This window comes from Polypterus senegalus, chromosome 14, assembly GCF_016835505.1.
Source record: "Polypterus senegalus isolate Bchr_013 chromosome 14, ASM1683550v1, whole genome shotgun sequence".
NCBI classification, from domain to species: domain Eukaryota; kingdom Metazoa; phylum Chordata; class Cladistia; order Polypteriformes; family Polypteridae; genus Polypterus; species Polypterus senegalus.
The window spans coordinates 46,198,871-46,221,403 of record NC_053167.1 but is presented as its reverse complement, the minus strand read 5'-3'; the positions used below and the strand labels follow the sequence as shown (position 1 = coordinate 46,221,403).

Here is a 22,533-nt window from a genome sequence, read left to right as displayed (position 1 = left end):
TTACCACATTTCTCAAGGTTTTGTGTGAGGAAGAAGCAGCCGAGTGGGTTGGAGTGGGAGTCCTTTGATAGGTGATTCCTTGTAGTTTTCAGTCAGCTACATGCTTTAGTCTGGTGCGAACCATGCTTTTCCTATCAAAGCGTTCTTCAAAAACAACAAATCCATCATCACTATGCAATGCGCCTTCTGAACGCACTTCAGCATTCCTTCTAATGGTGACGTTCCAAATCAGAATAGAATTCTTCAGTGGCAGGCTAAAATTAGAAAGACGGGTACAACATTGAACAGAAAATCTCCAGGCTGTCCTTGGAATATATGAATGCCTGACAACATCCAGGCTGTAAGGGCCTCAATTTTGCAATCTTCTAGATGTTCAGTGTGCAAACTTGCTTCTGCCTTTGGCATTTCCAACACGTCTTTGAGAAGGATTTTGCATGAGAGCCCTAATTTCCATCAATACAAAATTATAATAAGCAAAATGTTCACTGTTGGGCTGAAAGCACGTGAACTTCATCAGAGACCCCTGCACAATAAGCGTGTTACAGTTTGATGCACAGTAACAGAATTTGGCATTGTCGGCCCTTACTTTTTTTAAGGAAGGGGGAGCAATGGTCACCATCACTTCAGAACATTACATTGAAATGCTACAGAACTTTCTGCAGCTCCAACTGGAAGAAATGGAAGTGGTGGTTACCTGGTTTCAACAGGATGGAGCAACATCTCATACGCAGTGGAGATCCATGTAAGTTTTGCAGGAGATATTTCCAGGGAAGCTGATCTTCCTGTGCGGCGATGTCAGGTGGCGTTCATGTTCGCCTGGTCTCGCTCCATGCAATTTTTTCTTGTGGGGCAATCTCAAGTCAAAGGTATACACACACCGACCTCAAAACCTTGAAGCCCTAAAGGATGGTATTCGCCATGAAATTGCTACTATTCCCTTTGAAATGGCCAAAAGAGTCATGCGAGCGTTCAGAAATTGTTTCAAAAAGTGTATCAGTAATGATGGCCACCACCTTGAAGACATAATTTTTAAAGCACAGTGAGAAAAATCTATTTTGTATTCTTGTGTCGTAATAAAATTTGTAGCGTTTTTGCACAATAAGCATTTGAAATGTGGTTCTTCTTTTTGTCTCACCCTGTAGTAGCAATGCATCACCTACCATAAACTTTTGCACCTCTGACCTTAGCAAGCAATGCATCGTCTGTCACAAAATGCCTCAGACCATAGCAACTCTTCAGATAATGTAGTAACTGACATGTGGGTTCACAGACAATACTCTAGCTGTGTTTACCCAAAAATACCAAAGTTCTGCAGCTTTAATTTGCTTCATGGGATTCTGGCAATACCTTGATGCGTTGAAATGGTTCCACAGACAAAATATCTTTGTTTTTAAATGCTATAGTAAAAATTCAAGGTAAAACAGTTCACACAAAAATAGAGAAAAAATTGATATAGCAAAGAAAAGAAAAGTTCTTGTTTAGGAAAAGTTCTGTTTAAAGCTTATATATCTTGTTTCATGCTTTAAGTTTGCTCATACAGTTGAACCATTACTAAATGGTAAGAAAACTGTATGCCTACCCATTTACAAACTGCAAAAGGGTCTTTCAGTCCATGCTAACAATGTGCCTATTCCAAACTGAGTCAATTAACACACTGTTACAAATATAGCTAAGAAAGTTCTATCTCATATTAACTTACAGGGGGTAAAAGGTTATACCATAATCTATAGCTATGAAAGAAAATTATATTCTATTCAAATTAAGCAAACACTAATATGAGTTTAACTTAAAGAATTAATGTTCTAAGATTGGCTCTTACAAATACCATTGCACTAAACACTGATTGGAACATTAATCCACACTCTAGTCTAATCATTACATAATGTGACTGTGTTATGTCTTAAGTTCAATAAAATTAGAAAGCCAGAATGATATTATTCCAGTATGTACTTTCTGTAATATATACGACGTATCTGACAATATATGATGCAGAGCATGTTTTTCTTCTTTATTGGGTTACCTCACACAACAGTCTACCACATTAACAGTGTCTGGCAACATAAAGCAGGAAGTTCAAGAAAAAGAACTAGAAATCTCCCATTTGTACAAAAAGTGAACACCCTTCTTTACTCATTCACAATGATAAAGGAAAATGTCAAAGTAATGTTGTTAGTTTTAAGTGCTGTCTTTAACATCATTAAACATGTTTTTCTATTACATAGACTAGGAAATTGCATTCATCTTTCTTTCACCATCCTTGCCTGGTTTAGTTTATATTTATCAAGTCGATTTCAGTACACACAGAAATTTGTTGACAATACTCCATCATTATATTCAGGAGTTAAATATGATGTCCCGCAGGGCTCAGTACTTGAAACTTTACAGTTTTCACTTTACATGCTTCCATAGGGAGCTATCAATAAAAAAAAACATAACATTCAATTAAATTCGTATTCAGTCGATACCAAGCTATACCTTTCTTAAAGACCAAATGTTTCTCCAGTGCATTGAAAAGGTGGATGGATGTCTCTGAATACAGAAAAACACCAATATTATTTGTTTTAGGGAACACTGCAGGTTGGAACAACATTCTGTCATTTTTGAACTCGGTTGGATTAACTATTAGTTTTACTAAATTAGCATTTAACTTACCCACTCTTTGACACCACAATATCTTTTAAAACCTGCTGCTTTTCAGCTTAAAATATTAGAAAATTAAGATGCTTTCTAAATACGAAGGGTACTTAAAAAATAATGCATTTATTTCATGTAGAACTAACTACTGTAATGTTCTATTTACAGGCTGTTTGAACCATTCCATATAAACCCTTGACACACATTTTTAGGAAGTCACTGCACACTGAAGAACTGGAAAATGGCAAATATCATCCCATTATTTAAAAAAGGATGATCGGGCAGATAAAAGAAACTATAGGCCAGTAAGCTTAACATACATTACAGGTAAATTAATGGAAGGAATTGTTAAGGGAAAGACTGAGCAACACATGGAAAAAAGCTGAATTTTTACCGAACAGTTAGCATGGATTCAGAAGAAGAAGGTCAAGTTTCATCAACATGGTGCAATTCTATGAGGTGCAACAAAAGGATATGATCAAAGTGGAGCCCTGACTATCAGAGAGCATGTAATAAGGTGCCAATTGAGAGATTGGGCATCAAGTTAAATTAAGTGGGAGTTCAGGGTGTTGTTGTACATGGGTACAAAATTGGCTCAGACAAAGGAAACAGAAGGTTTTGACATGAGGGACCCTATCAAACTTGGCTGATGTTAAGGGTCAGTGTTAGGGCTGCTGCTATTTTTAATAAATACTAATGTTTGGATAGGAATACAAGTAACAAGTTAGTTAAGTTTGCAGATGATACCAAGCTAAGTGGATTTGCAGCTAATCAAGAATCTGTTGAAGATGGACTTGGACAGCACCCAGGCTTGGGCAGATTTATGGCAGATGAAATTTAATGTAAGTAAATGTAAAATATTACAAGCAGGAAGTAAAAACATTAAGTTTGAATACAGAAAGGGTGGTCTGAAAATCAAACGTACACCATATGAGTCGTAGTGGACTTGACACTGTCAACTGTCAGACAGTGTTCAGAAGCCATTAAAAAGACTTACAGAATGCTAGGTTTTATAGCATGATGTGTGGAATCTAAGAAGGTTATGCTGAAGTGAGGCAGGTGATACATACCATTCCAGGTGAGGCTCTATCTGGACTACTATGTACAGCTTTGGTCTCCAGACTACATAAAGTATATAGCAGTGTTGGAAAAAGTCTAGAGAAGAGTGACTAGGCTGATTCCAGTGCTACAGGGCAAGAATTATGAAGAAAGATTAAAAGAGTTGAGCCTTTTCAGTTTAAACAAATGAAGACCAAAAGGAGACATGATTGAAGTTTTTAAAATTATTAAAGAAATTAGGACTGGATCAAGAATGTTACTTTAAAATTACTTCCTCAAGAACATACGGGCATAGTTGGAAACTTGTTAAAGGTAAATTTCTTATAAATATTAGGACGCTTTTTTTCACACAGAGAACTACAGACAAATGGAATAAGCTACGAAGTGGTGTGATAGACAGGAGGACTTTTGGGATTTTCAAAACTAGACCTGATGTTACTTTGGAATAATGAAGTGGGTAGGACTAGAGAGCTTTGTTGGGCTGAATATCCTGTTTTCATCTAGATTGTTCTAATGTTCTAAAGACTTCAGAATGCCCAGGATGGTTTAGTGGTCAGTTGACCAAGGTCTGTAGGACAGTGACTATGTCTGCATTTGTATTTTGACTTTGTCTGTTATAACTGACCATGGACTTCCTCACAGGTTTATTTTTTCAAAGGATGCTTCTGACTGAAGTTTAATGTCCTCCATTACCAACTGGGCATACTGCAGTGCTAATCTTAATGTGCAGATGCTGGGTTCCAATTATGTAAATTATTTTGAAAATGCTTTATTTTACATTGTGTTTAAACAAATTGTCTTTATGTGCAGGGCCAGATTAACCAATCTGGACAATCAGCCAAGGGCCCAGTAGCCCAGCTTTAGGACTTAGGGCCACGGGCACCAGAAGACCTAATATGAAACACTGGATATGAACTTCACAAGCACATTGATGGCTGCATTTGCATTTGCCAGTGGGATCACAAAAAATAAATGAATATAATTACTGTATTTCTCACTCCTTAAGACATACCTGACTATTAGACGCACCTAGGTTTAGAGGAGGAAAACAAGAAAAAAAATATTCTGAACCAAATGGTGTACTAATATATTTAATAAAATATAGCAGAATAATATTTCAAACATGTAATGTCAACAGCAGTATTTGTAATACCACAAAGCCCTTCATCTTGTCTTTTGTTGTAGGTTTTTTGAAAAATTGAGAATGCGGTGCCAGCGCAGCCCGCGATACTAAAAATTGCTCTGCATATCTGTTTGTCTCATCTGACAATAGCTGAAAGGCAGCCTCAGGAAAGAACAGCCTGAAGCCTGGTAATCTGCAGAGTCCAACAGCAAGCCATGCTGTCTTGTGAAGTCCAGTAGCCAGTTTGGCTCCCATGGATCAATGTCTGGGTATTCGTTCCACACAAACTTTGTCGTAGGTCCATCGGCTGTGCAAATACGCTCAGCTGGGGCGGCATCGGCTGGTGTCCGATCAGCTGATGCCAGTTCCTCACTCTCTTGTTTGATCTCCTGATCACTCTCAACAAAATCAGATTCTGAAAAATTAGAGTCAGACTCAGCGAAAATTTGCAAAACATGGTCTGCTAAGTATTTTGTTTTCAGCACTTGCTTCTCTCCCTTGTGAGATGTCAATGCCATCTTGCCTTTGTTTACATTTCTTTACAGTTCATAACTCATGCACATGTAAGGATTAGTTGCCAAGTCAATGAGTCAAACATTCCTCCAAGCAGAGAGGGAATGCCTGTAACGTAATGGTGAGTTTTGTCGCCATTAACAGCTGATTGTCACCCTCTACCTCTCGATGTTGACTTTTGTCAGGTAATACACATCACAGTTTGTGATGCAATATTCGCTCCATACAACGCACAGACATATTCACCCTTCTTTTGGAGAAAAAAAGTGTTTCTTATGGTAATACGGTAATTAAATATAATTAAAGAAAAGCCCTTGCAAAAAAATTTAAATATGAACTGTTAAGTTCCCATAAGGATGCTGGCTTGCTAGGCATCCGCTTTTTGTATATCCTGTGGTTGCAGCAATTAAGAAAATAAAATTGATTGGCATCAACTTAGTGGTGGGCATACACTAAGCAATTCTATCACTTGTGTTATGACATCGGGAGTCTGTGTGTCTGAAACAACAAGTGACAACATGTTTCAATAAGAATCAAATGAAAATACTGGAGTGGCCTGGAAACTCTCCTGATCTGAACCCAATTGAAAATTTGTGGTCTATTTGTAAGCAATGACTTTCTGGAATGGACTCCAGCAGATCCCCGTGTTAGGATATAGCGGGTTGGAAAATGACTGACTGACTGATGACTGTAGAAAAATGGAGTAAGATGATTCAGACCCTAATTCAAATTTGGTACAGAAACCCCACAATCCTCCAAGACAATTGAAATTTGGTGGATTCCATGCCAAATCACACCCAGATGCTTCTCATTAGTCAATGAATATTGGTGAATATTGCTCATAATAAACAAAAATTGAGCAAAACTGATTTTTATTGTTTTCGGTGTTTGTTTCAATTAATCTGCACAAGGGTGTAGTGTATTGCATATGATTTCTAACTGGTATGCAAATGTGCAGGGATGCTGTTGAGTTTTAATCCAGCCATTGTTTATGTGTGTGTTTTAGGTAATTAGTAATTTGTAAAGGTTGTAATTGCATTTTACCTGTGAAATGTAAAATAAAGCAGTTTTGAAGTCCTCTGAGCTTGGATTCAAGAATTCTCTCATTATTTAAATTCCTAAGGTAACAAGTTTTAATTATCCATTATGAAAAAATGTGAAATCTTCAGAACACAAAGTGCCTTCTTTATGATGTCTGCGGTTCTTTAAAGATAATTGATTAAATGAGAATGCCAGTCTTGGAACAATAACTTTGATGCCATTAAACAAACAGGAAGACAGCAATATGAGACCAACCTTACTAAGCCAGCAAACACCTCTTCTTAAACAACACCTAATAGAACATATCTCTGTCACATGCACACACACACACACACATACACAGAGCATTTTAAAATACTAGTTGCAGGGCAAAGGACATTCCAGGCATGTAAGTTAATAACATGAATGCTCATTATCTTAACCAACCAAAAGAAGTAAATAGTAAATGCATGGTGTGAAAAGAAAGTAATTTTACTAATGATGCTTCTGCTTTGTATCTGCCTCAGTAATAGAGTAACTATGAATATAAGAATTCACTGTACTAGTGGAAAAAATTGATCCGAGGAAGCTTGGATACAGTGGAGTATAAGGTAGATATGCAGCATCAAAGCAATTTAAGGGGGAGATTTCACAGAAGACAGAATGGGTTCAGGGCAAAAACTAAAACAGAAAGTAAAGCAAACAACAGAGCAGACTGCATCAATGTGGAGTCTGACAATAAAGCAACACAGGCAAATACATACTGTCAAGAATGTTCTGTTAGAAATTACTTTCTTCATTGAAGGTCTTCTTGAAAATAGCAAGGTGTTATTTCTCAAAAGTAAATAGCTGAGTTGATACATGCAACCCCTCAGTGTTTTCTTCTCTGCTGTATAAAATCCCTTGACATGGCTGTTGCTGTGTAAGGTGCTATATAAATAAAACTTTATCACTAAATGGATGAACAGTCTACTTGGAACATGTTTCACATTCCTTACTTTTTACTGGTTTACTCTGAGCACTCTGGCTGAGTGATGGCTCTAAGGCAAAGGCTCTGTTCTGGTATCTGAAAAGTTGCTGGTTCAAATCCTGTTAATGTCAGAAGGAATCCTACTTCTTTGGGCCATTAACCTGAAAATTGCTCCAGGGGTGCTGTACAATGGCTGACTTTGCACTTTGACCATCAAAATGTCATGTGAAAAAAGAACTTCCCCTCAGGGATTAATACAGTGTGCCAAATACCAAAATAGAATGGCACCATACCACTCAAAAGTGCCCTATATAGATAGAAGAGCTACCTTTCCATAAGGAAGAAGTTTTGGCAACATTCTAATAATATCAAGAAATGGAGTACAAGAAAAATTAAACAAAACAAACTAAAGCATGAATGCACCTTTTCTGAAACATAGCACACAAATCAATGTGAAGGAGCTTACAAAAGAATATCAGTAGACAGTGTGCACGGCATGACACTTAATGTTTAACAAATCAACATGAATCTGAAGGGATGAGAAAAGAACTCTGAAGTCAGCAAACAAATAGAAACATTTAAAATTCAATTAAGATGACAGGTGCGATTTCATCTTATTGTGTAGTCTATTTGATTGTGTGCTCACATATATTTAAGTTATTGCAATTAATATTTTGCTGACAGACAAAAAAGTGTGCAGACTCATCATGTTCATTGCCAGTCATGTCTTTAATTTTTGTTTTAGGATGAAATGTAAACTTGTACCTCCTGAATACTAGCTGTGCAGTTATTCTTTGTAAAACTGTTATCAAAAACAACCTTTTATGTTTTATATAAATGGATTAGCATATGCGAGAGAATTATCAGTACCCCATTTTCCTTACATCTTTTCTTCTGATCTAGTATTATCCATTTTACTAAGACCATTACCCTTCTTTTTGATGTTTTTACTAGGTTTATCCATTTATTAATTCCCAAAACATGTTTATTCCAACACAAGGTCATAGTACCAGGAAGGTTTAACATGCCCTACCAGAATCACACGAAAAACATGAACTTTACTTTTGCAAGTTACCAGTCCATCTCAGAGCATTACTGGGTTTAAAAATACAGGTGTAGTGGTGGATTTAAGGCAGATTATCTGGGCTGGTATCTGGAAGGCAGTCGGTTCAAATTCCAGTACTGCCAGAAGCAATGATACTCTGTTCACATACAGTTCATTCCTGGATCTGTGCCTTTGGAGTTTGCCAATCCTCTATACCCATATTTTATGGACTTGAACAAAGTTTATGGTATCTTTCAGAATGTTCTACAGAGGCCTTTCTAGCTACAGAACCCCAAAATTGTGAAACAATCTGCCCCTTCAGTCTAAGATTTAAAATCCAGGGTGCAGATTTACTGTTTTAGTCCAGAATATTGTGATTAGAACTGCTTATTAGCTATGCATAATACATCTTTGTTAGTTAGCCATTTGTATAAAACACAGAAGTAATACCATATTTTATGAACTGTTACCAACCCCTCTTTATTCTTTTGTTTTTCTTGGTATCGCAGTGACACTGGGTACAAATGTTCTACTTCCATGCTGTTTTCCTGCACACGGGACAGACATCTGAGATACTGGGAGATAAGGAATCTAATGATGGAAAGGTCATCTGTTGTCAGATTAGATGGCCCAGCATGGACTTTAGAATGCTCAGGAGGGGTGGGCAGCTGATGACTCCAGGACTGTAACCATATCTGTCTACTGTTTTGAATTTGTCATAATTAACCATAGACCATCCAGAGATGCATTTTCTACAAGAATTATGCACACTCAAGTTTTTATTTTCCTCTTCTCTGTTATCAATTGGCCATAGCTCAACAATAATTTTAGTGGACAGATATTGTTAGGCTCCATTTTTGTAAATCATTTTGGAACTGCTTTATTTTACTGTGTGTTTAAACAAATCTGTGTTTTTACATGTTGGGTGCCTGGGCAGCTGGAGAGCCGTGTTTACATTTCTGGCATTACATTGAGTCTCTTCAATGTTGGCACTGTGTGTCTTGTCTCCATTCCTGTTTTTCATATTCACAGATTATATTAAGATATAGCTGAGGTTTGAAAGGTGTTCAATCTGAAAACCTAAGGATTGCACAACTACTGTTTGTGGATGACACAGTCTTATACTCATTAGACTTTCATCTCTGGAATAGCTGAGTGTCATGTGGTCAAGATGAGTTCACAACCTTATTCCACAAAAGTGTGTCTTGTCCTCTCCAGGTAAGGAATGACTAGATGTTCCAAGAAGCAATGTCCAGATACCTCTGGATGTTTTTCTTAAATCATGGTTAAGTTGTCTGTGATATTATTCAATGAATCAATGGAGCGGCACCTGTTTTATGTGCATGTTGTACCAGACCACGGTGATGAAGGTTTACCTGTCAGTCTTCACCACTGGTCACAATCTCTGGGTCATAATGGAAAGAATGAGATTGCAGAGTTTCTGTGCATTGCTGCTATGCTGTTGCTGTCTTTAATATGTCAAGGAACGCAGCAATCCAAGAGGTCCTTGTAGGAGATCCAATGCTTAGAGTGTCTTTCAGGATAAACCAGGTGCATTTGACTGCGAGACGGCCCAGTTGCTGGCTGAAGACACACTGAATGGATTATGACTCAGCTCACTAGTAGCCAGGAGGACAGCCTTACCACCAGCCTGGAGAAATGGGACTTGTCATTCCTATCTGGAAAGAGAAGGGTGATCGCCTGGATTGCAGCAACTACAGGGGGATAACACTGCTCTCGGTGCCGGGTAAGGTCCTTGCTAGGGTCATCCTAAATAGGATCCGTGATCACTTGCTCACCTACCAGCGACCGGAACAGTCTAGTTTTACGCCTAAGAAATCTACCATCGACCGCATCCTGACACTGAGGGTTGTCATGGAGCACAAATGCAAATATCAGCAGGGTTTCTTTGCAGCCTTTGTTGATTTTCGCATATCGTTCGACTCAGTTGATTGAGCTGTCCTGTGTGACATCCTGAGGGTTCGTGGGATCCTCTTCAGGTTGCTGGATATCATGGCCAGCTTGTACACTGGTACTGTGAGTGCTGTGCAGAGTGGTGGCGGGACCCCTGCGTTTTTTCCAGTTGATTCTGGGGTTCGTCAGGGGTGTGTTCTTGCTCCTAGTCTGTTCAATGCTTATATGGACTGGGTGTTGGGCAAGGTCGTGGGGTCCAACGGCTGTGGGACATCTGTTGGTGAAGAAAGATTCACAGATCTTGACTTTGCTGATGATGCTGCGATGTTCGCGGAGTCAATGGAGGCTCTGATTTTGGTGCTCGAGAGACTGAGTGAGGAGTCTAAGTGTCTGGGCTTGTGAGTGTCCTGGATAAAAAATAAGATCCAGGCCTTTAATGTCCTCTTGGGCACAGCCATCAGCAGTTTGTCTGTTTGCGGAGAGAGTGTTGACCTTGTTGAGAGGTTTACTTACCTTGGCAGTGACATTCATGTCTCTGGTGACTCTTCCTATGAAGTCAGTAGACGGATTGGGAGAGCATGGGGGATCATGAGGTTGCTGGGAAGGGGTGTGTGGCACTCCTGATATCTATGCAAAAGGACAAAGGTCCAAGTCTTTAGAGTCCTGGATTTCTTAGGTACTATGTCTCTCCGGAAAGTCCTTGGGTACCGCTAGTTTGACTTTGTGTCGAATGAGCAGTTGCCGAGGTGTTCCCGAGGTGTTTGGTCATGTAGTGGGTGCAGCAATGCACTGTACAAGTGCAAGCTTCCAAACTTGACTCATTAGTAGCATAAGAAAACTCATCAGCAAATACTAGAGACTATAACATGACCTGCTTCATCTACCTCAGCATATTGGCATGGTGTTCTTCACCATTAAAAGCAGATTTAAAACATTAAGGTGACAGGACTGTTGTTTTCAAAATTGATGAAAGAGGGACAGAACTGAGATTAACTAAGGTGTCTTACACACTTGTTTATTTTGCAAGGGTTTTTATAAACACTCTGCATTTCCCTTTAAATTTTGACAGCAGTCTGAATGTTTCAAATAAATGCATTTCTCAATTCATTTTAAATGACACAAACTGAGACCTTCTCAGAAGTGCTGTCAGATTCTTTAGAACAAACTAACAAACTAATTACAGTTTGTTACCTACACTGTAAAAAATGAAATCTAAGCAAGTGAAATGTATTTATATCATGACATTAAATTTTGCTTTCCTTATTGTAAGAATTATTGACTTATTAAAAAACTTTACTAAAAGCTATAGTGTGAAGGCTCTGTTTTACATAAGCACCATTGCTTTTCATGATGATAATATTTCGAACTTTATTAATACAACAGATTGTAAGAACACGGCCCATGATAAGACAACATGGTTAGATATTCAGGGTCTGTCACGCACAGAGGGACAATTCAGGAAAACAGTTTAGTATAACAACACTTTAATCCAAACTCTCAACACAACAACACAGTGTCCAATACTGATCCCAGAACATACATATGCGCCACCCCCCCACCAAGAGGTGGTAATAGCTTACGTATTTCTCATCTGATTGGCCAGCAAACACATCGGTTTCTCCACAGGACCTTGTTTAAAATGGAGGCTGGGGCACAGAGAAGCTAGGGGTGAAAGTGTGGCCGAGAGATTTGCTCAGGGGATGTGTTGTGGTTCTGTGCTTAAGCTCTTTTATTTCACTCTTGGTAAGACTGGACTGGAATATAGTATGTTAAAGATAACAGCTCAGAAGGATGTATTATTAAGGATAATGTAAACCTAACCCTGATGAAAAAAGAGTAAAGATTTTTTGAAAAAGCCATTAAATAAATAGTCTAAACAAAAATCCAGTCAACCTTCAGTATCACATACGGCATTACTAGAATGAGTCATTTATGCAGCTTCATGCAGTCTTCACAGTGTAGCTATGGACAAATGAATTAAAATGTTGGGGTGATGCATATAAATATGAAAACAGTACTGTGTGTAAGATCAAGTGAGTAAATTCACTGCGCATGCCAAACTGAATTGTGCTACAATAGCCTAACATTTCCAAAATAAAATCAGTAATAGAAATGATGCACTCTACAATAAATGGACCTTTTCTATCCTGAAACGTCTATATCAGACTAACTCAAGTGAAATGTTATCCTTTTATTAAAGGTTTATGTGGAGAGCTTTTTATATTTAAATTGACTTTGCATTTCCTTGTCATTTATTGTATTTGTGAAAAAAAGACAAAATAATTTGATAATACACTTAACCACAAAGCATCTGAGATGATGTAAGGTTTTTATTTTAGGTATTGTTATGGATTACTGTTACTTGGTGGACTGTATTTTTGCTTAGAGATTCCTCTAAGTGACCCTTGCATGAGTTCAGAACATTAGTTGGAGACAAGGTGCTTTGGAAGCCATAATCCTCCTAGTTCATGAGAACTTCAGTAAATGCAAAATTTAAGTACCCCAGGGGATGGATAATAGAGTAGATAGTGTAATGTGAAAAATTGGAATAAGTTCTCCTAAGGATTGTTGCAGTGGTGAAAAAGAGCTGCAGCATTAGGAGAGAAGACATTCAGTCTGGAGGGATGAGTTGAGAGATAGAAGAAATGAACACTAGTTCTGCTGTTGCTACAACACTGAAATCTATTAACACCTTTGAGAAATTTCTTGGTGATGTCCTTGGTTACTGCAGGAAGAAATTAGCCAAGAGCTACAGGGAGAGGTAAAGGATTTATAAGGAAGGCATTCAAAATGTTATGAGTTTCTGTGAAGTCCCAATGAAGTCATGGTAAATAATGTGATCCATCTCTGTTTGTTTGAGCATATAAATTAGCAGGAGCTATTTTGGAGAGGATTACTTTAGGAACAACATCAAGACTGAACAACCTTGAAAATGACACTTGATTTCTCTTCAGAACTCTCAGAGTTCAGATGGTTTTGGCAGCCACAACTTCATCCTGCAGGACGATATGAATTAGAGGCATTTGCTTTTATGATACAGACTCATTGGCTACAGGTGGAAAATTATGGCATTGATACCATCCATCCATTTTCCAACCCGCTGAATCCGAACACCGGGTCACGAGGGTCTGCTGGAGCCAATCCCAGCCAACACAGGGCACAAGGCAGAAACCAATCCTGGGCAGGGATGGCATTGATACCTCACATTCCAAATGTTTAACAATACACTAGCAAAGACATGTTGAAATTGGATTTTAATGATAAAATGAGTAATTTGCAAGGGGTATTAAATGGCTATGGTTAGTAGTAACTGATTATATTGTATTGTAGGTAACATAAAAGCTCATTTTATAATGAGGAGCATAACAGTGCTAAGGATCGCAGATTGAAGTTGAGGTACAGTAACTGTTAGCAGTCAATTTAACAAAAACCACCACTATACTTAAATTTTTTTGAAAATATTGATAAAATAAGCAAAAATAAATAAATAAATAAATAAATAAAACAAACAAACTATATAATCACCAAAGGGTGGTAGAGCTGCATTTTAAACAGTAAACAATTTACCCAGTTTGCAAACAATGAATCTGGGTTTGAATTTAGAATTGATCCTGCTTACTTCTACAAGACAATGTTGTTAAATCAAAGTAAACAGTGTGGACCACCATGACGTGTACAGCTACCCTAACTCAACACAGACAGGCAGACAAAAGTTCCAGTCCAGCACACACATTTTATTTACAGTCGGGTAAGCGTTTCTTCTTTGTTCCCCCAAAATACAGCAAAATGTTCACAACACCAGCACCAAATGCACAGTTCGGCACAAAAGAGTTATCTCCTTCCTCCTTCTTTCTCTCTTTCCATCTTCACTTTTCCTCCTTCTCCTCCACCTCCAGCAGCACAGCAGCAAGTTTCATCCTCTTCCACCAGACTCTGGCTCCCCGAATGGAGTGAGGCGGGTTCTTTTATTCAGGTCCTGGAAGTGTTCCAGGTGGCTTGTCAGTATTACCTGGAATCACTCCCAGGTGTGGTGGAAATCCACTATAGGGCTCTGCAGTTTCCTCTGGTGGCCCCCATGGAACCCAACAGGGCTGTGCCAAACTCCAACTCCCAGCATACCCATATTAGTATTTATTAAGAAAAACAAAACAACATATTTCAAGCAGTTGGGAACATAAAATAAGAAATGAAAAAGAAATTATTTTTGGTAGAAGTATCTTAAAAATGTATACCAATATTGACATTGTATTGTGGGGTACAGCCCGGACACAGACAGGTAGACATGATGTTTTTTGCACCACACACGTTTATTTACCACAATATCTACAATAGAATGCACAATCCCAGTGGAACAGCACCTTTAAGTCCAGGCCTTCACACTATGCTTCTCAGTCTCTGGTCCACCTCCACTCCTCTCCTCTCCTCCGAGCTCTGCCCTCTTCCACCTGACTCCAGCCATCGAATGGAGGGAGGCGGCCCCTTATATCCACACCCAGATGAGCTCCAGGTGCTTCCCGACACTCCTCTGCCGACACTCCCCTGTGTGGCGGAAGTGCCGACTGCGCACCCGGAAGCACTCTGGGTGTCCCCATTCCCCTTCCCCCCAGCACTTCCAGGTGTGGCGGGAGTGCTGAGGTCCAGGGCTCCAAAGGCATAGGGGTGCCCCCTGAAGGTGACCATGGGTCCCTACAGGGTGGAGCTTCAAAGCTATATACCTGTAGCCCCCAAAGGTACCAGGACATGGTCTGGGGAAGGCGCAAGCCCGCCTCCGGTCCTCCTGGGCGTCCCAGTTGGGTCGGCTCCCCAGCCGTCTCTGACATTGCCCCATCACCAGCAAAGACCTGTCGGGCAGAGTGGCACGTTCCGCGAGGTCAGGTCCCCAACGAAGCGGGTCCTACTGCGTGTCCGGGGTCCGTTCCTGCAACTCACAGAAAAACAGGGGCAGAGCCACTGTCTGGACACCACGACCAGGCATCCTCCCATGCCACACATTGGCAGTGCTCGCCCCTCCAATTGACACCCCGCGACTTGTCTCTTGGGCACCCCCTCCATGGGTTCCATACCCCTCTTGATGGGGCCGCTTGCACCCCCGTCGACTCAGCCGACCCTGGGGCATCCCTCTGTCTCCACAGTGGGCAACCATTCACTGGACGTGAGCGGCTTGTCTCACGTTCTCCCTTATCAGAGGAACAGGCATTCCTCCTTTGGTTCCTCCTTTTACTCTGGGACGCCGTGGCGGTCTGGGTCTGCCCATGGCAAAAGCACAGCCCCTGATACGTCTGCATACCTGTAGAACGAGGCAAGGCTGTGGCTGGCTCGGGACGGAGGGCGCTAGGACCTGGGGCACTCATCAGCCTGCGTCCTGCCAGCCTCCTCGCTGTCTCTCCCCTCGCGATGCACACAGCATTCAGCTCCACGTCCACTGTCGGAGATCCCCTTATCTGGTTCCGTTCACAAGGTTCATGGGCCTTTCCGGTGGGACCTTACTTATTCTTTATGGGGTCGGCTTCACTTGCCTTCCTCGCTGCGTCCATCCGGCTGAAGACTTCAGCGTCACGCCGATCCGCCCACTGTCGTAGCATCATTACGGACATGACCACTTTCACCTCCAGCTCCTTCAATCCTGTACGGAGGACACATATCACCTGTAATAGTGACTCTGCGGGCTGAAGGCACTCCTCCAACTCATGCAGAGCCGGCGGCAAGCACAAAGGGTCAGTCAACGGTTGCCTTACCTGGCAGTCAGGCACATCCGCCGGCTGCCCTCTGAAGGGCCTTTCCTCCGGCCCAATCAGGTCCTTCCTCGGCACAAGATGGATATTCCTTGGTCCCGCCTCCATCCAATCATCAGTGGGCACACAAGACACACCGTCCAATCCCGTACCTGTCACGGGGAGGGGCTTCCGGTCTGCAGCCATTTTGGCTCCTTCAGTTGCAACGTCTCCTTCTCGGCAGCTTCTCCAGCTGCCGCCACGTTGTCAAAGCCCCACAGACCAGCATGCGTCTGCCACTGCCATGGATCCGGGCAGCCCCTGTCTGCAATAGACAAAACACGGAAAGCAGGGAACTCACCTTCCGGATCCCGTCTAACCGAGGAGACGTCCTCTGCATGGCCTCACTAGACGCAATGCCGTCCCGGGTTCCTCCAGTGATGGCGTGCCTGTCGGAGCCTGCTGCACTCCTGCAACGGCCGTTGTAAACCCGTAACAGGGGGAAACGGCCCTCCTGCGGACCAGTGGCGGTCTGTTAGGGTGAATCACTCTCGCGGGGTTGTGCATGCGCCACTCCCGCCGCGTGTTTGTGGGCTTACCTGCTGTTCCGGACTGCCCACAAAATTATTTTTAAGGGGTCCCTGCCTTGAACCAGGCAGAGAGTTCCATCTGGGATCCCATTGTAGGGTACAGCCTGGACACAGACAGATAGACATGATGTTTTTTGCACCACATACGTTTATTTACCACAATATCTACAATAGAGTGCACAATCCTAGTGCCGCAGCACCAATCACCCCTTTAAGTTCAGGCTTTCACACTATGCCTCTCAGTCTCTGGTCCGCCTCCACTCCTCTCCTCCGAGCTCTGCCCTCTTCCACCCGACTCCAACCATCGAATGGAGGGAGGCGGCCCCTTATATCCACACCCAGACGAGCTCCAGATGCTTCCCGACACTCCTCCGCCGACACTCCCCGGTGTGGTGGAAGTGCCGGCTGCGCACCCGGAAGCACTCTGGGTGTCCCGTTCCCCTTCCCCCCAGCACTTCCAGGTGTGGCGGAGGTGCTGAGGTCCAGGGCTCCAAAGGCATGGGGCGCCCCCTGAAGGTGACCACGGGTCCCTACAGGGTGGAGCTTCAAAGCTCTGTACCCGTAGCCCCCAAAGGTACCAGGGTGGTCGCCCCCACATGGTCTGGGGAAGGCGCAAACCCTCCTCAGGTTCTCCTGGGCGTCCTGGCTGGGTCGCCTCCCCAGCCGTCTCTGACAGCATATATTTGTAAACAACAAACATATTACAAAACAATCCACATTTTAGCTTCCAGGCGCCTTTCAGATGGGGCAGCCTTTTGCAGAAGCTCTGTTCTCTCTCTCTTTTTTTTCTTTGTAGTTACTGATTTTTGATAAACATTTTTTATATCTAATTTTCTTGAGCTTCTATAAGGTCTCAATTTCCCATTGGGGAGTAATAAGAAGGTATGCTAGACACTAGTGGCTTTTCAAAGTTGTACTTCAGTTCAGCACTGCCTCTGCACTTTATTGGCATCTGTATTCTTGACCATCTCTTGCACTACGTTGTGTTACCTTTTACAGAGTAACGGCAAGCTTGTATCCTTTTATGGGTTTTGCTTGACTTTTACTGTATGAAGAGGTATCAACATTTTATCAAGAAGAACAGCTTATCAATGGGTATGTGGTCTTCTGCTTATAATGCATGATGCAGTTCTGTACAAAGTGTTCCAAGTAAGGCCTGTCAGTATACAAAATACACAGCCAGCTCCAATTTGAAATGGGGAATGACAAACACATGAGGTGTCAAATTGTGGGCTGGCTGAAAGAATGAAAGGCACAGTGCTGGAAGTCAGCTCACTCACATTTACACGGACACTGCATGCTCGATAATGTATACAAATGCAAGAATAAACTTGCTTTTTTTACTTGTGTATGCATCTGACTTTTAAGTATACAATTCAATACATGCGATTGAATGTGATTCAGTACATGCATGTGCATTCAATATAGCTGTACTCAGATAGTTACATTACAGTTACATCATTCCTGCCATTTTCACAAAGAACACTGCAGTAGTTTGGATTAATTCATTGAAGGACAGGAGCATGACATGCACAATAATAAAATAATGGAAGTTTTAAAAACACGCCATATCTTGCATTAAAATCCAATTAAACAAAGCTTAAGAAAGAATTTGAACCTGTAGCAGTCTGTTTAATAGCAATATGTACAGCAACACAAACAAAATTGTAAGACTATGGGGAACCCAGTAAGCCAAATGTATCTGTAAAAATGTCTGGGCACTTGGACATTTTTGCAGTTTGGTGTAGCTTTTACCTTGAAATAAATTTCATTTTAAGCTCATAGCCTTTTAGAGCACCACAGTCTTTTTTTTGCATTGTCTTTTGGATTCCTTGGGAATATCATTGTTATAAAGGACCTAGCAAAAAGAAAACAGACTGTTTGTTATTTCCTTTGGTCAGGGGATCATGAATTTGTGTAACCCATAACCCATAATAAACAAAATTTGCAAACATTTTTACCCCGGAACCAGAAGATCTAGCAATATTCTGAATTCTCCACTTGCTATCATATGATATTTAATATGCCAAAGAAACATGTTATATGTGACAGGTCAGAGAAAATCATTAGTGGCCCTAGATTTAAGTTGTTGTTGAAATAGATTCTCTTTTGCTTTGTTTGGGACAAAAATATTTTTTATAGTTTTCTAGCAAAAAAAAAATCTATTTCAAATCCAGTGCAATTATGCTTGAAAGTTAAGAAAATGTGTAGGCTGTGCATAAAAACTAGACTTTGCTTAAGAGCTAGTGAAAAGTACCAAGTGATTAGAGACAGCTGCATGCTTCAAATCACATGGGACAAATCTTTTTCCAAAACTGTAATGAGAATGCACAGGGAAATTAGTCCAGAATAATGTGGAAAGAAACCAACAAAATTAACCCAATCTTGTTTTAAAAGTTACCACAATCTTTTACAATGTGAAACAAAGAAGAATTGATTCTCTCCTACATTTTCACACTACCATTAAGTAATGAGCAAATTTAGTATGACTCTGTTATTATTAACTATTTGTCAAAGGGCAGGAGTTCTTTATGACTAGAAAATAGAAAACACACTGCAACCTTCAATGCTTGACTGTTGGTTATTTTTTAATGTTTGTTAAAAGTGGTATTTTTGGCATAACCATTTTGGTGGGGCAATTAAGAGAGAGGTAGATAACATCAGAAATGATGTAGCCATCCTGATAACCCATGCACAGGGTTTGTGTATGAGAAGAGAGTGAGAAAGACAGAGAAAAGAGAAAAAGAAGATGTGATGTCCAGATTGGCAGCAGCTCACACACTTCCTTGTAAAGGTGGCATCAAGAGTCATGTACCAGTGATGAGCTAGTGCAATGAGAACTCACAAGCAAGGGTAAGGTGCAAAAGTACTTTGTAATTTTATTCCATGCAAAATGGTCAGCACATCAAATAGAGTGCAGTAGTCCCATTAAATAAATAATTCATAATAAAAACAAAAAAGTCAAAAAATATTCAAAATGGGTTAAAAATCCAAGGTTAACACGTCCAGGATCAGTCACTTTAAAATCAATCTTGAGCCCCTGTGCCTCACCTCTAAAACCAACATCTCGTCTTCTTACCGTTTAACACTAGAATTACCAGAGCTTACGAAAAAACTCGTAGTTTCGGCCCACCTTAAATCCGTTTGCACCTCTCTGTCCGGGTCTTTTGTCCTGTAAATGTGCCGATAAAGACAAGCAGCAACAAGCCTACTATTCCATCCCCCCACAGCTGCAGAACATGCACAGTGTTCTCCCAGCTCATGCCTTGATTCATTATCTGGGAGTGAAGTGCTGGAGTTTTAAAGTGGAAATAATAGATCGTTATTTGGAACACATACATTTCATGGGTGTTCCGTTTCTGCAATAATCTGTGTAAACACATTGTTAAAACAGAAATGTTTTTCATATTTTAGTAGTAAATGACAAAATGTTGGCATAAGCTATATAATTTAATTTAATTTACATTTACTCAGGGCCTTTTTGATATGATGTTCTTCTGCTTCCCTGGCCGCTGTGTCTGTGGGTATGGTGTTTGCTCTGTGTTGTAGAGTCCTGATGACACCTATTTTGTACTCTAGCAGATGGTGAGAGTCAAACCTTAAATACTGATCCGGATGCGTTGGTTTATGGCACACATCAACTTTTAAATGTCCCCCATTGCTGATGGAAATTTCACAATCTAAGAAGGCTAGCCTGTAATGTTTCATGTCCTGCCTGGTGAACTGTATGTGTTTGTCCACTGAGTTGATGTGGTCAGTGAATTGAGGTACCTCCTGAGATTTGATTTTCACCCAGGTGTCATCCACATACCTGAACCAATGCCTCTGTGGTGTTCCAGGGTAGGATAATAGCGCCCTCTTTTCCACTTCTTCCATATACAGATTGGCCACAATAGGTGAAACTGAGGAACCCATGGCGTACCCATGTTTCTGCCTGTAGTACTGGCCTTTGTAAATGAAATATGTGGATTGAAGATACAGTTCAAAGCGCAAACACATTTGGTCAGTGCTGAGAGTGGTCCTTTTTCTGAGTGAGGGGTCATCCTGTAGTCTTTTTAGGACAACCTCCACTGCTTCTGTAACTGGAACACAAGTGAATAGGGATGTAACATCATACAAGACCATAGTTTCATCTGCCTCCATAATGACATGTCTCACCTTCTCCACAAAATCCAAAGTGTTCTGAATATTGTGTTTTGAGCTGCCAACCAACGGGTTGATAACAGCGGCCAGGAATTTTGAGATGTTATATGTAACCGAATTGATCATGCAGACAATGGGTCTTAACAATGCATCCTGTTTATGTATTTTCATTAAACCATACAGACTTGGTGTAGCTTCCCCTGGGTATAATCTGTTGTATGAGGTCCGGTCAATAACGTTGTCATGCACTAACTGCTTGAGACAATCTATCACCTTTTTCCTGTAACCGCTACCTGGATCTCATTTTAGGAGTTCATGTCACTAAGCAGAGACAAAATTTTCTCATGATAGTCCATCTGGTATAGCACCACTGTGCATCTCCCCTTGTCTGCTGGAAGGATGATGATGCTGTTGTCCTTACTGAGTGCCATGAGAGCCTTCCTCTCCTCAATACTGATACTGGGTGCAGGGGGCTTAGCATTGCTGAGACATGCCAAAACCGCTTCCACATCTGCAATGTTGTTATTTCTGATTGCTGACTCTGTGGCTGTGATCAGTTCCACTAGCGGGATTTGTTTTGGTGTGACAGCAAAGTTTAACCCTTTAGCAAGGATGTTTTTTCTGCTTGGGTGAGTTGTCTGTCAGACAGGTTCTTCATCCACTTGTCCACATCCTAGGTTTGTGTCTGGCATCCTTCTCTCTGTTGGCTGTAGAGGACACTCCCTATCGTATGCTGATGTTTCTGGCACACAACAAGTAGATAAAATTTCCTTTGCGGCCTGGTCTTAGAGTTTTCGTGCTGTGCTAGACAAGCCTTCTCAGTGAATTCAATCACTTGTTGAAGAGTTTTCTCATCTAAAAGCGATGAAAGCCTTTGTCGGATCTGTTCCTCTTTAGATGTCAAAACATCAATAGTAAAGTTAGTTTGTCTCACCCGTTCATTTATCAGCTGGCTCTGTGCCTTCTGTAGGATTTTTGTAGATCAGAGACCCTTCACTAATGACTTAATCTGTAGACTTTTATGTATAACTCCGCTCTGTCTACATCTGAGGCTGAATCTCAGTTGGTTCCTGTAATCTGCCATCTTACGTGCTGTTTGCTCATAGTTACGTACAAGGTTTTGGCAGTTCTTGCCAAAGTGAGTCAAAATGCCTCGATGCATGCTCAATAATCCAGGTAAGGAAATTCTAGAAAATTGATTCTGTTCATCTGGACATAGTTTTATTCCAATATGTTTCATCACTCATCCAAGTGACTTCCTCAGTCTCAGTTTACTGCAGGTTTCTCCAACCTTATAAACAGTACCTTGGCCTAATGATCAAACTAGCACCATTAACTAACAATGGGCCGTGTGATCAATGATATGCAAATTGTCTATTGATCAATGGCCATGAGTACCATTCACAGAGAGTTGGGGAATGGTTGCAATCACTGCACTGTAGGAGGAAGTCACTTGGATGAGTGATGAAACGTATCAGAAAAAAATGCTCAGATGAACATAATCAACTTTCTATATTGTGCATGCATAGAGACATAATGAAAAACACATTTCCAATATGCTGTTTTTTCAAATGCTCTATAAATCACACCATCATATTTCTTACTCAACACACATTATCAAATACAAAGCCTAATACATCAGTGAAAACTGTTCTAGTATATATGATGAATTGTGCTGATTAGAAACACTATGCTTAAATCGACTATATACAGTATATATATTGTGAGGGATTGCCGGCCGTGTATCCCGGCCAACAACCCCAAACTGCCAGATGGAGCCATCCCTGCAACATGGAAGGGCCCTGAATTCC

The 22,533-nt window shown here is 40.9% G+C and overlaps 1 pseudogene; it reads right to left on the bottom strand.

The window, feature by feature from the left end:
- Window positions 1-16,206: 16,206 nt before the first annotated feature.
- LOC120514314 lies at window positions 16,207-21,884 on the bottom strand (annotated as a pseudogene).
- Between the last annotated feature and the right edge of the window lie 649 nt (window positions 21,885-22,533).